The following is a 15,617-nucleotide window of genomic DNA, read 5'->3' on the forward strand; positions in this document are numbered from 1 at the left end:
GAGTTATCTAAATTCGTTAAGCATAAACTAGATACAATCACGCACACACACTGACAAAGAGTTCTGACCTAGGGAAAGGTGCTTGACTTCTCATTCAGTCTAGCATGTTGAGGCCAAACTTGTTACTGAGGGATGAAATTTTAAACCACTTGATTGTCCTAATTTATACTTTGCCTTGACACTTTGTTTTTCTACTGCTCTTGTCCATTCTTTGAGGACTAGCAATAACTTAAGTTTGGGGGTGTGATAACTCATAAAAAGACTATATTTAAGTCATTTTACTTAAGTTATTAATTCTCTAAAAGCCATTGACATATCATTTTAGTTGCATATAGTTGCATTTAGGACATTTCTGCATGTGATGGATAAGTTTTGTCACGATAAAGTTTTATTTGATTAAATTGATGCTGGTGATGAGAAGGGTTGTGTGTTGGCTATGATGATTCAGGTAATAGGAAATGACCGAGGAAGAATTTATTTGACGAGATAAAATTCTGTGACATGTCAAAAGGAACTGAAGACGATGACTATGAGGAATAATTTTTATCGCGGTGAGTTTTATCTCACAAGTCTGACGCAGTACAAGATAATTGCTGACGTCGTGTGGCCAACATTCCAATGTACCTCACGTGAACCCTTGCCCCTGTTAAGAATTTGGGACCACTGACGGCTTCCATTTTATTCACACAATTAGTGTAAAGTTTAGGGGTATTTATGGAAATTATAAGGGTATTAAACCTTAAAAATTCCCACTATAGATATCACATTATACTCTCCAAAAGATAGAGAGACATATACCCTAGAAAAAGGTTTTGAGACAGGCGGTTGTAGCTTCTTCTTTTTCCACCGTTCTACTATCATTCGTCCTTGGTGTCCTCATATCCAGGCTTCGTCGGAGTAGCGGTCAGGTCCTCAAGTGAGGTTGGTGATCTAGAGCAGTCATGGTGGTGGTCTGATGTCATGGAAGAGCTATGTTCTGGGAGTTTTTCTTCCTTTTGTTCTTCATTTCTTATATTTTAAGGGCTTGTATTTATTGAATATTTTTGGCATGATATTAACCATACCATAAACTATTTTATTTGGTGTTGGAAATGCTTGGATGATACTTTATTTTACTGTTAATGAATGATTAAGTATGATTTTGTTAAATGTTATTTTGTTCACTGTTTTAATATTTGTCCTTGACAATGTAAGAGCTTTTGAAAGATTGCCATTTTTCTAAGAGTGATACATAATATCCGAAAGAGTTAGGTTAGATCTATGTGAACAATGAAATTGATCCGGGATGGTGAGGTTTTAATCTACCTTAGAGATAAGGAGAGAGTTTCATTCGACTAAGAGAGATAAATGCTAAAGTAGATAGGTTAGTGTTACTATTTACGCTAAGGAGTATTGTCATAGTAATAGTTTGAAAAACCAAGGGCTACAGTTAACGTTGAGTAGTATTGCCGTAGCAATAGTTTACCATTTTCTGTGTTAAAGATACACTTGGAACATTGTAGTAAATCCTGTCGAGCAACATAGACGTAGCATACTAGTCCTCCTAAACATAGAATAATTTCTCACCGTAGCAAATCCAACCCAGGTGATCTGTTAGAAGTATGATTGTGTGAGGTTTTCAATATATATTTGAAACTCAAACATTTTTAGCCTTAAAACTTTTATTGTTTACTCTTGCATATTTTTCTTGCAGCGAGAAAACTTCACTGCTCACTTCACTTGACTTTTCTTGTCTTGGCATAAATTTTCCATCTACTCATGCAATTTGCCACTGCTTATTTTTTTTTATTTGTGAATACCCTTAGACAAGAAGGATCGAACTAGTTAGTGACACCTAGTTCTAGCCATACTGATCTTTAAAATTTCCTCAATCCTTGTGGAGAAGATAACTCACTTACTACTTTATTACTTGCATCGATTGTGTATACTTGCACATATTTGTATGCCATAACACAAACATTTACACGCGATCAATGGCTCTTTAACATCCATAATGGTTGTCCTAGGTCTTTCGTGTCTATACAAAGAGGGAGTGTTGGAGGTGCATATAAGACATCTTGGTTTGGGTGTAGGCATTCAATATGATTATCGGGTACCATTGATTACATGTAGAAAATACTATTGTGTCTTCTTGATTTGATGAGCATGGTGCACTTTTTTCCTCCGAAAAGTTAGGGAGCTTTTTTTTTAATGAGGCCCATGTTTCGTAGACTGTTGATTAATAAAATCATACAAACCTACCTCTTTCAAAAAAAAAAACTAGTCACAGTAATTAGTGGTTTGTATCTGAACTAATTTTAGTAGAGGGAGAGACAACAAGATAAAGAAAAATAACAAGAAAAGAAAAAAATTGAAGAAATTTTCTTAATATTTTATGAAGATCTAAAACAACATTTTACTGATTTAATGTTCAAGTGACCAAAAATAACATAATGTAAATTTAAGTGATAAAATTAAAAAAAATGAGTGAAATTTTAATGACTAATACATGAATGAGAATAAAGTTAATAATAAAGTTTATAATTTATCGTAAAATAAAAAAATTCAATTAAAAAATAAGTGTCAAAATTATATATCTCTTCACTTTAGGTGTCTAATTGTTTTCCTATCAAAGTAGATATCTACATTTTTTTCATTATCATTTTAAATTGAATTTTGTAACAACCATTAAAGATTCAGTCAAACTACTCAAAACATGACACGTGACACACTATAAACTTTTAAAATTTTTAGTTCAAATATTAAAATTATTATTTTTTATAAAAATTTAAATTTATCTAATATAAAAAAAAACTAAAATCCTAATTCTAAAGCCCATTATTATCATCGACCATTGCTATCGTCATCCAACATTAATTTATTGTCAGACCTGTTATCACCCTTCCTTCTTATCGTAGTCCTAATACCTAAATCCATCAATATTTCTAAACCCCAAATCAATAAATCCTCAAATCTCTTTCAATTTCTGTCGTCATTTCTAGAGCTGAGTATATAGGTTAAGGTCCGCGGGCTACCCGTTTAATCCGCGACCAGTGCGAGTTTCGGGCCTCAAAAATTGAAGATCGTTTAAATTGCGGACTTTTTAGCCCGAACCGTTAAACCCGTGGGTTTAATGGGTATAACCACGGGCTACCCGCTAAAGCCCGCTTAATTTAAAATTTATAAAATTTTAGAGAAAATAAACTTAAAGAATTTTATAGAAAAAGAAAATAATTACCTATAAATATGATGTTACTTATAACTATTGTAGTTCTTAAATTTATTAGGGCGTTTGTCATAATTTTACCGTTGCTTGATATTTTTTTCATTTAAATATACATCATTATCATTTTGGTATTTAAAGATTTTTTTATTTAATTTTGACCTTTATTTTTTTCGTGAAGTATTATCCGTTTTGTTCTTTAATTATAAAAATCACGTGATATTCTAATAATATATCAAATGACACATAATATTTGGATTAAAAATAAGAAAGAAAAATAAAAGAAAAAATTGAAAATAATCTTTTCAACTTTTAAAGACTTTTACAAAATAAATATATTTTAACAAATTAATTACTTATATTTTATCAATTTTAGTATAATTGTATCTTTCAAATTTACTCTTATACTGTAAGTATTTTATTTTATATTTTCATATTATGTTTTAGTATTTCTCTAAAGTATCCATAAAATACAATTATTAGGAACACTTGACAACTTTCTTGTTAGATTTGTATAATGTTTGACTTTGTTGAATTTTTATGTTTGAATTTCTGCTTTCTGACACTTCTGTATCTTCATATTATAGCCTTGAATAATCGTGTTTTATAAAAGTATAATGTGGTTATTGTTTTATTTGTTTTTCAATTTGGTGATATAAGTGAATATTATTTTTTTAATTTAAGTTTAAGTAATTGTATCATTATATATATATATTAATGATTAAAATATTAAAAAAATGTTATTTTATAATCATTTCTGGCTATTTAAAATAAAATTTAAATATTATAACCTTCCATTTCAAGTTGCTCGATCATTTTTAAAGGTGTAGTAAGTTAAAACATTATTTTTTATTGCATTTAAAGTATTTAAAATTATTTTTATTAAACGGGCCGCGGGTAAGCCCGTTTAGCCCGCGGGCCTTAAAATTCAAAACCGTTTATGAATGCGGACTTTTTAGCCCGCTCCGTTTAAGCCCGCACCGTAAAAACCCGCGGGCTAAACGGGCGGGTAGCCCGTATACCCACCTCTAGTCATTTCTCTCTCTCAAAAACTCATCGTTGCCGATGATAAGTGGACAATTGGTGACTAGAGAGAAAAGAGATTATAGATTATGGATTTGGATATTTAGAATTTAAGGATTTAGATTTTTATATTTTAGATAAATTTAAGATTTTTTTAAGAAGTAATAATAATTTTAAATTTTAAAAATATAAAAACGCATTATGTATCATGTTTTGAAGGATTATTTAATTTATTTAACTGTTAATACATTCATATACCTTAAATGATAATAGAAAAAATAGAAAAAATGGTAAATAATATTTTAACAAAAAAAACTTAGCTATTTAAAGTAAAAAAAGATATAATTTGAATATTTTTTTAATTAAACCAAATAAAAGAACAAAGTACACAAGTCTTAAAAATGAATTCGTCCACAAATTAACAAAACCTTATGGTATTTAATTAACATTAGGTCTAGCGTCACTGTTATTGCTCTGCTGCATTGGCTAGGGTTTATTGAGCCAGCTTCTCTGTCTCTCGCATTGCATTTCGTGTGTGTGTGTGTGTTTTCTTGCCTTCCAAACATCATATTTTCCAATTCACATTCATTCTCTTCTTTGTCTTCAATCATATAACAGGGCTCTCTTGGTTGGTGCTTATTTTTAAGTTAAAATAAAAACCTGAAGTTTTTTTTAATCTCTTAGAATTAACAATGGCAACCATGAACCCCTTCGATCTCTTGGATGATGATACTGAAGACCCAAGTTTTCTTATTGCTTCTGTAGAGCAACAAAAGCTTGAAAAGCCTAAGAAAGCTCCTGCTTCGACTGCAGCTCAAGCTCAGCCTGTTAGTCTGCCAAGCTCCCCACCAAGCCACTTCCTCCTTCTCAAGCTGGTGACTTTTGTTTCTTCTAGGCTTTTCTTTTATTTTAAAATGATTGTCTGTTTTGATTTGAATGTAACAACCGTAAAAGCAGCAAATTTGTTTTTGTATCTTGTATTGTTTCTGTAGTTTAATGGAGTATCTTTGTTGCCATTGGTCGTTGGATTGATGTATAGTTGTTTACTGAATTAGAGGTGTAGTAAAATAATAGACATTTGTGAAATTTAATCTCTTTCATTAAGCTTCTATTTTGTTAAATCTTACGCTTGTTTATCGACAAGCTTTTAATCATTGAAATGCGGTGTACTTAGTCATAGTTGTCTTTCTATGCAGTGAGAGAGGCTAAGAATGAGCCGGGACGAGGACGTGGCCTTGGTCGAGGTAGCAGTGGGTTCAATCGTGATTCCAGAGTTAGTGACAACTCCAATGGATTTTCAGGAGGGTACAGGCCATCTGAAGAGGGAGGTAGAGGAAAGCAGTTTGAAAGGCGTGGAAATGTCGGGCCTAGAGGTTCTTTCCGTGGAGGTCGGCGTTGGGATTTTAACAATGCAGAGGCTGGAGAAGGAGAACATAATCGCAGACAGTATGAACCTGAACGCCACAGTGGGACTGGACGCGGGTTAGTGTTTCCCTTGCTTGATTTGTTTGTTATCTATGATCTCTCTATTGCGTTCTGTTTTCCATCACCATTGAGCTCATATTTATCTATACAGGAGTGAATTCAAACGTGATGGTGCGGGGCGTGGAAATTGGGTTGGTGCTACTGATAAAATTGCCCCGTGAGTATTTGTTTTGTCAGTATCTTAAGCTGCATGCACAAAACGAATTCCTTATTTGATATGCCATATGCTCATTGTATGTACATGAATATATATGTGATACAAGCTCATCAGTCATACCTGCAATTTTGACCCAAATTAGGGAGACTGAAGAAAATGCTCTCAGAATGAAAAGAAATGCACCAAGGAGCAGTTTGGAAAGGAAGATGCTGCAGATGCCAACAAGGAGAATGCTGCAAATGAATCCAAGGAGAAGGAACCTGAAAATAAGGTGGTTCTTTGATCACAATAGTTTATCGGTTTCATAGAAATGGTGGTAGTTGAGTAACAAAATTAATTTTGAATTTGCCTGGTTCAATAAGTCTTTCTTAATGTTAATGTTCTAATTTTGAATGTGTACTTTTTCTCGGTCGATATTAGGAGATGACTTTGGAAGAATATGAGAAGATTCATGAGGAGAAGAGGAAAGCTTTGATTGCCCTCAAGACTGAAGGAAGGGAAGTTGATGCCAAAGAGTTCGAGTCTATGCACCAACTTTCGAATAAGAAGAGCAATGATGACATCTTCATTAAACTGGTAAAATTTCTTAATTTTATTCTCTAGTTATACTGTGATTTCTGCCTGGTATATTGACTGAGATTTTATTTGTTAAAGGGTTCTGTAAAGGATAAGAGTGAAGATGCTGATAAAGAAGAAAAATAAGAAAGGTTGGCATACCTTTCTCTTTATGTTATTATTGATAAGCCTCAATTTGTAAAAATGTATAGATTCATCTGTGTAGTTTATCGGCATAATCAAGTAGAATGTGCTTCTATCTTTTCTTAATGCTTCTGGGTTCATTGGTATATGGAGCTTAGTTCTTTCACCATTGTTGCATGGTTGAAATCATTTTTTGATGTTTTTTCCATTATTGCCTAGTTTTCTTTATTTTCTCTTATTGAGAAATTAAATTCACCAAGTTGGCTTTGTCGGGGATAACGACTCAGATAAAAGTACTATGCTGCTATAGACAGAAAATTTTGAGTTCCGAATGTAAGCATTTGTTTCAATCACATATGTTCTTAACCTTTGTAAATGCATAATAATGTGAAGTTTTCATTGTCCCCTTGCTTATTCATGGCTTGATGAATGTGAAAAGTATCATGTATTGAGTTATCCACCCTATTAACTATTATCGATTCTGATGTAGCTGTCGCTTACTAAAATTCTACATGAATGTTGTTTTGATGTAGTCTGTCAGCATCAATGAATTCCTAAAGCCAGCTGAAGGGGAGTACTATGGACATGGGCGTGGCCGTGGTGGTCCCAGAGGAGGCAACACTGCTAGCAATGTGTCGGCATCCGCAATCGAAGACCCTGGACAATTCCCCGCATTGGGTGGCAAGTGAGAACCGCCGCCACAATCTTACACAGGTTTTTACTTCCCTTGGACTTCATTGTGATTTATCGAGTAGCTAGGAGAGTTCACGAAAAAGAAAATCGAGATGAATGATCATTTCCCTTTTGCGAGAAACCATGAAGTGATTTTGAGTCTAAATTTGCATGAATACCATCTTTTTTGGATTTTAAAAAACTAGAAAAGATGGATCATTGTTACTTGCAACTAAAAAATTAGTGGCATCAGTTGTTTTCGCCTGAGATGGCAATAATGTTTATCTACTTATTGACGATGTGATGTACGCATGCAGGCCTAAAACCTATATTAATTCACTATCATGTATTATTTGAATTTGAATTAATTATATTATCCAAATCACTTGGCGCATATTCTTCAGCTGCAAATGTGGAGGATCGCTACCAATTTTCAACGTTGATTCCTTCCATTTCTGACAAACAAAACAGGCATTAGCAGTGAAAATAACACAAGCCCGGAAACTGTTTGATCAATTTCCTGAAAAAGGACATTATCTCGTATAATATCATGTTTTTTCATGTACAAATTCTGAGATGGAAACGGCTTGTCTTTTTCTAATTCCATGCCCTTTCGCGGAATACAATGACACCTGTTTTCGCTCAAAATCGCGCGGGGGAGATGTTTTTGGCAATACCGGAGAAGAGTAGTGTTACTTGGAGTGCAATGATTTTTTTTTCTTTAATACAATCGGGTTTGTCATGATAGAACCAAATAGGATTTGGTTTTGACAATGCCTAATGTGCTACGTTATCCGCAACCCTATTTGGTGTTCTATTTTCGTACATAACTTTAATAATCGAGTACCTAGCAAGTGTTTTATGAGTTTTGTTGAGTGACAATCTGATCACGGAATGTTTTTCTTGGCGCTTAGAAAGCCGATTGATTATAAAAATAGCATCTCCTTCAATAATCACTTTGTTCCAAGCCTTTTCAATTTTCAATTGCCATACGTAAACCATAAGTGAGGGCCATTACCTCGGTTTCACAAAATGTGTGCCATCAAGTTTGCATGCGAAGCCTTCAATCACCGTTCTGTAATGGTCTTAAGCAACGGTTCCCACTGCTGCATCTCCAAAATGCTCGATGAACACTCCACCCATGTTGATTTTGAAAACCCTCATTATTGGCTTGCTCCACATGTGAACCGTAAGAACATGCAATGTAATGGATTGAGTGTAGCTATTTCCGGTGGCTAATAAAAGTCCGGCAAAAGCTCTTACCTTGCTGATCACCTCCCGATCCTCTTGATAAGAGTTATCACGCAGCCATTTGTTCCTTTTATTCCACACATTCCTAACCAAAACAAGCAAGGAGAAACTCGCTTGGTCCAATGCGACCGTTGCCTTCTCCTACAAGTCCTTACACGAAGGAGCGTCCCAATCCACAATGGCCACGTCCAAATCTAGAAGGAGAGAACATTACGTGTTTTGGGGCAGAGCTTAAGAGCATGAAGGTAAGATTTAATCACCTGATTACACAAAGGACATACTGCATTTCCTTTTTTTGTCGTTGGCAACTTCTCTCTGATGGGTAATGCGTCATGACATGCTCTTTAACCGATGATTTTAATTTTAGGGAGGATAGGCAGTTTGGTAAGGTGTGTCAGAATCCTTGAACCATCCCTCACCGTTCCAGCTTATATGAGCAACCAATTGTAGCTTGACTTGGCTTGTTATCTCTCGGTATTGCGGTGTTAACATATGAGGACGTCTTTGTGGACAGGGGATATGATTGTGGAAAGAATTGTGTAGTTTTTGTCCCAATTAATTATTAATATATATATTATATTATTAATATTATTATTATTAAATAATAATTCATTTAATTACATGCTCAGTTATAAATAGGCTGGAGGCCCAGTTACAAAACCTAGGGCCCAATTAACAACAAAACCCGAAGCCCAATTAACAACAAAACTGGGACCCAAACCCGGAGCCCAATTATAGTAAACCCAGTAGGCCCGAATCATTCCAAAAGCCCAAGACCCGAAACCTTAGGGTTTCCCACATCTTCTCCAACACCGTTCGTTGCCCTCAGCTGTTGGATCTGTGAGAGATCCAACGGTCCAGATGATTTTCTAGAAATCCTAAGGTTTCATTATAACCCTAGGATTATGCCAGCCATCGCATAGTCAGAGGATAAGCTATCGCCGCTAGGTGCTCCACTCAGTTGCCGCCACGTGATTCGCCGCCGTTGAAGACCACCGCCAGATCTAGAAATCTGGGTGCATTAAATGCACCCAACTATAAATAAGCCCCGCCCCTACTCACCGCCATAGACCGGTGACTCAAAGGGGTTCATCCCTCTGATCGGTCAAAAGGGAGAACCGAAGAGACCTATAAAACCCCTCACTTGCAAGAGAAGAAAACACCAGCAAACAGAGAGGAAAACAGAGGAAAAGAGAAAATCAGATAAAAAATAGAGAACGAAGAAAGGAAAACTGAGAGAAACTTACCCTGTTCACCGAAACCTCTAAACCATCGTCGAAAAGTTATCATTCGAAGGTAAACTCTTAGATCTAAGAGGTTTCATAGATCTTGGGGTCTAGAGGGTTTTATATCTAGGTTCAGGGGAAAAGGGCTTTGATTCGGGGTTGTTTTTGATCTCCGACCGATGTGGGTGGCGAATGGCGACCGGCTCCCCTCTTGTGAGGATTTTAGTGAGAAGCCAGAGAAAATGGCGTTCTCTCTTTTTAGAGAGAGAATAAAATGAGAGAAATGAAGGGTAAAGGCTATTTTGGCCAGTTAAAATGATATTTATACCTAATCTGAAACGACACCGTTTCACGGGTAGGACTGTGTGTTTTGGGTAAAATGGAAATCATTCTCGCATCCCTTGTACTATGTAATTTTACAATTTGATTACTAAAATTAAGTTTTACGCATTATGATTTGTCTTCAAATTTTACCTGTATTTTGTTTTAGTCCTTTTATATTTGTTATTTATTTTTATGTTTTATTTTAATTTAAACATCATATTTTAATATTTTTTATTTTAATCTCGAATAGTGATTAGGGTTAAATTATCATTCTAGTATCTCGATTATGTGATCTTTTTATTTATGGCCATTATATTTTGTTTGCTTTTCATTTTAATCCTCAAATTTAATATTTTTAATTTTAAATATTATAATTGGTTTATTTATGTTTACAGTGCCTAATATATTAAATATTTGCAATTATTACCTTAATCTTTGTTAGTTTTATAATTTGATCCCTAAAATTACTACATTTATTATTTTAACCTTTTATTTACATATTTATAAATTTATTATTAAATAAAATTTTCATATATTATTTTATGTGTAATTCAATTGAAATACCCTTAACTAACAAGGAGTGTATTTCTAAATATTACTTGAATAAAATAATAATTTTATGTTTTAAATAAATCTATTTTTATTTTTATTGTATCTAAAAATTTAGGGTAATACTTTTTTACGAGGAATCCATAAAATATCCATTTAATTGACTAGAGAGGTATTTTCAAGAATTATTCGTATAAAATAATATCCCTTTTTATTTTTCTAAAAAATTATCATAATTTAAATGTTATTCAAATTTGTCAATTTTAATAATTAGATGACGTATAATCGTATAAGTACCATTTTTTGGGCGTTGTGGGGGAGTAAATCCTTCCCCACACGTAACTGACTCCCGAACCTATTTTCAAAGTGAATCTCTGATCAAACGCAGATAAATTTTTTATATTTTATTTTTTTAAATTATTTTGAAATATATTTTTAGGTATTCTACTTACCTAACCCAAAAGTTGATGGAGACTCTATATTTGTCTATTTATACATTTATTTTAAAACCCAACATGTTCCAAAATTAAGTTGTATCGATCACCGAAAAAGCCCTAAAAAGCTGCGGGATTGTTTCGACAGCTTGACCACTATGTTGGGGATTTTTTAAAGAGTCACGTTATAATCGATTATATTTCATGTTTTTAGTTGAAATTGGTAAATATGAATGATATTTTTGTTTGCATTCCATCACATTTTTTATTAGTCATACTAATGTGATTAGTTTTCATGTTTCAAATTTCTAACCTTTTTGTTTTGATTATTCATGGGATCGAGGCAAAGGATTGTTAGTTTCCCCTCACACACACTATAACCATTTTTAAATATTTAGAGCCTTCTAACTGTGCTCTGGCCCGTTAGGAAGGGGTGAATGCTACCCTTGCATTTTCTCCGCATGGGCTTTAGCAAGTAAACTCTAGGAGACATATGCCTCATGTTTTCGAGTGAAACACCGAGCTTCCTTGCATGAACATGGGGAAATGAATCCTCTCAAATTGAAATCAATCGTTTAAGCCTATAATGAGTAAGGATCGAGGGTCTGGCAGGCTCAAGGGGCACCAGCAAAGGACAATTCTAGTACCCTGTTAGTAGTACCGAATTTCTACCCGTTTTATACTAAATTTCTGTCTGTAGGGGAAACTCGTTCTAACATTTTCCTTGAATCTATTTATTTATTTTTGCAAGAAGCATGAGAACTAGAAAATTATGTGGTTAGGTTTTATATCACTATATGAAGCCTGCGAACTAGAAAAAGTGATTAGGATTTACTAGCTAAATAAAAGCATAATTGGTAATGTTTATGATATATTTTCTTGATTATTTGATTATTGATTGTATATACTAACACATTCTGATTTTTTAGTACTATTGTATTGCATGATCATTCATAAATAAAGGTGTTGGTTCACGAAGTGCTCATCAGAGTAGAAAGCGATCATAAAATGGACATAAATTTTCTTAACAAGGAAATAAAGAATGCAGAAGTGAGGTCATGGTATGAAGAAACTCAGAGAAAGAAGGGGGATAGTCTGACCGAAGACTACATATCAATGCTACCGAAGATCACTTTAGTCAGTCTGAAGCAAAATGATCTGCAGTAGCTACGTGAAATCTGGGAGAGCTGTGAATCTCATACGAGGCATGGATTTTAGAAAAAGTATGGTGACATAGCTCTTCTACTGTATGTGAAAATAAATGAACCCTTGATCAAAACTCTGATCCAGTTTTGGATTCCAACATATAGTTGTTTTACTTTTAATAAGGAAGACATGATTCCCGCAGTGGAAGAGTATATTTCTCTGTTTCATTTCGAAATGATACACTTGGATAGAATCTACTCAAAGTAAACAAGAACACAATCTTTCTAGAGCAAGCACGCAAAGATTACCCGAATGGGGGAGAAATGGATAGCTGACCGAATCCAAAAGAAATGAGGGTCTGTTTGTTTTCCTTGGCCGTGCATTAAAGAACCGATTTTCAAAAACAGTCATATTGATAAGAGCATGAAAATGTTCGCTTTGGGAATTTACGGGTTAGTGATTTTTCCAAAAGTTCTTTTCTATATAGAATCCGCTGTAGTGGATTTATTTGAGCGTATGGAAAGGAAGATAAATCCTGTTCCAGCAGTCTTAGTAGAGACATTCAGGTCGCTTAACAGTTGCAAAAGAGCATAAAGTAACTACTTCACTGGGCACGTTCAGTTGCTTACTGTGTTGATCGTAGCCATTTTTGGAAGATTGATCGGAAAAACAGTCATCAATTCTCAAGTGCCTATTCACCCTTGAAGGATTTCCTCACCAAAGAGTGGCCTGAGCATCTAACAAGAAAATATTGGGTTTAACTTTTCAGGAATCTACAAGATAACGATATAGTGTGGCGCATCCCCTAGTTAGCCTTTGTTGACATATTATACAAATGTGGGGATTCTGATTTGGTAACTCTATTAGGGTTATAGGGTGGAGTAGGTTATACTTTGCTAATGGTGTTAAGGAAATATGGGGTCCGACAATTCGTCCCAGCTACCTCAGGCCTAAATAAGTCTGAATTTGTTTATCACAGAGATCATTACAAGAAGACCGCTCGTTTAATGTCAGATGCATGGAAATTAACCTTTCAAACCAATGTGGTAGTAGTTGAGGTCATGTTTACACCAGATTATGTGGCTTGGAGAGCTATAAGGAAGAATGACATCATTCCCGTAGCTGACCATGATCAAGTTATTCCTTTAGAAAAGCAATTCAGATACGTTTCGTCTAAATTGGAAATACTGAGGAATGAGTATGAAGCTGAAATTGTCAGGAAAGAAAAAGAATGTGAAAGTCTTAGGCAACAAATTTCATGTTGGACCTTGATAGTGGATTCTATAGTAAACAATTTGAGCTCATACGAAAGAGGAAAGATGAGGTTGAGTCCAATTTTACAGATTTACAGAGATTACCAAAAAAATGAATCAGGCCTGGGAAATTGTTAGATTAGGAAAAACTTCAAACAATGGAAGTTAGAACTCAAGGCCGAAAATGAACGTCGGGTTAAGGAAGTCAAAGCTGAAAGAGAACACGGGTTAGAGAACTAGAGGCGAGAAGAATAAAAGAGAAAAGGCTTTAAATAGACAAGAAATCTTGGGCTCGAGCATTGAGTGGTGAAAGAAAATAAACAAAAGAATTGAGACAAAGGAACACACCCTGAACAACAAGTGAGAAGAGGAACTCACTTTTAAGTACAGGGTTCGTAAGCTGAGATTATGGGGCTCAAAGCTGAAAATAGAGCATATTAGGTTAGATAAAGGAGGGCAAGCAAAGGATAGATGAACTTGAAACTGAAAAAGGTGAAATATTGAAGAATTAAAATTAGATAGGCAACATCGAGATCATGTTCCAAGGCAAAAGGATGAAGTTTTCCTCTGGATACAAAGATGTGGGACAAAGAATGAGCGAATAGAGGTCATCAATCAAAAGATTCAAGAAATGGAAGCAAGTCATGAGGAAGAGTTAGCTCAGGCTCAGACAAAGAATGAAGAGTATAATGCTTATATTCTGTAGCTCTAAAATTCCTTATTTACAGAAAATGGTCAGTACAGGTCGGCATATCTAAGGGTTAGCCTTAAAGAAAATAACAATATGCAAAGAAAGGTTCATGATCTGGAGGATGCCTTACGAAGTTGTCAAGTACAAATTACTGAGCTTGAACGCACTATTCGAAGCACCAAACAGTAATGGCAGAACAACAATAATCACTTTGAGGACTGGAAAACAAATGTGAATCAGGTGATAATTAAAACCATGAATCAATTAAGCGGTGTTGCTAGACAGTGGGAGAGATGGATATTCAAGAAAGAGTCATCGAGAGCTATACAAATCCAACAATATATTTGGGAAAAAGGGTTACTTAGCTGATCAACGAGATAATGGAGCTAAATAATATAGCTTGGCCTTTTTCATAATGGAATCATCTTGTAAAAATGATGCTTTTGTCCTAAATAAAAGTTGTTCTAAGATTGATCACGTTTTATGAATCAATGCCTTTCCACATGCATTTGCATTTTATTTAAGTTTTTTGTTCTGCATTTTATTTGCATTATTATAATCATTTGCTCACATTTTATTTTTAAATGATTTGCATTCATCGTCAAAACATCGAAATTAATTAAAAAGGGTTTTTATTTTTGAAGAATATTGGACACCTCTAAGCATCCATACCATACCCGGAAAAAAGCTATGGACGATAAAATCACCCAAATTGAAATGACTCAGCTTGTAATGTAAGTGAGCTTCAAGAAAGCTCAGGAAGAGATGCATGAAAAAATGTTGAAATCCCAGAACGATCTGATGGAGAAATTTGCAAGCATATTACAATGAAGAAGTATAGACTGAGAAAATACCCCGCTTTTGGTACTACCACCAAAGAACATTTTTACCCTCTGGGTTATGCACCACGAGCGAATAGTGAAAAAGCTCCAGTTATTGGTCTTAATGAAGAACCTTTATTTCTTGCACGCTTTACACCACCTCATGTTAAGGCCCAGAAAGGAGCAACTACTCAGTGAGAAAGAGTAAACATAAACTTACTAGTGCTCTATAAATCAAAACAAGCTGAAGATGTTCTAGATCTCGACGAAGAGAGTAAAAAAGAACATACCAAACAGTTTGAGGAAAAATGGAAACAATTAGAAGAAGAAATTAGGGCTATGAATGAGGACCCTAGCATGTATGGAATTAAGGCTAAGGAATTGAGTTTGGTTCCAATTTGGTGTCACCGCCTAAGTTCAAAGTTTCAGAATTTGAAAATTTTGACGGCACAAAATTCCCCTCTGCTCACATCACAATGTTTTGCATAAAAATGACTGGCTATATAGGGGATGATCAACTATTGATTCATTGTTTCCAAGAAAGCTTAACAGGTTCGGTCATTCGATGGTAAAACCAATTAAGCAGGGCTCATATCAAATCTTGGAAAGATTTGGCAAAAGCTTTTCTTGAACAATACAAGTATGTGAAAGATGTGAGACCCAATCGACTTGTGCTGCAGAGTA

At 34.6% G+C, this 15,617-nt stretch overlaps 1 pseudogene; it reads left to right on the top strand.

The window, feature by feature from the left end:
• The first annotated feature begins 4,829 nt into the window (after positions 1 to 4,829).
• LOC120172267 lies at positions 4,830 to 6,669 on the top strand (annotated as a pseudogene).
• The last annotated feature ends 8,948 nt before the right edge of the window (positions 6,670 to 15,617 follow it).

The sequence above is a fragment of the Hibiscus syriacus genome, unplaced genomic scaffold, assembly GCF_006381635.1.
Source record: "Hibiscus syriacus cultivar Baekdansim isolate YM2019G1 unplaced genomic scaffold, ASM638163v2 tig00111848_pilon, whole genome shotgun sequence".
NCBI classification, from domain to species: Eukaryota; Viridiplantae; Streptophyta; class Magnoliopsida; order Malvales; family Malvaceae; genus Hibiscus; species Hibiscus syriacus.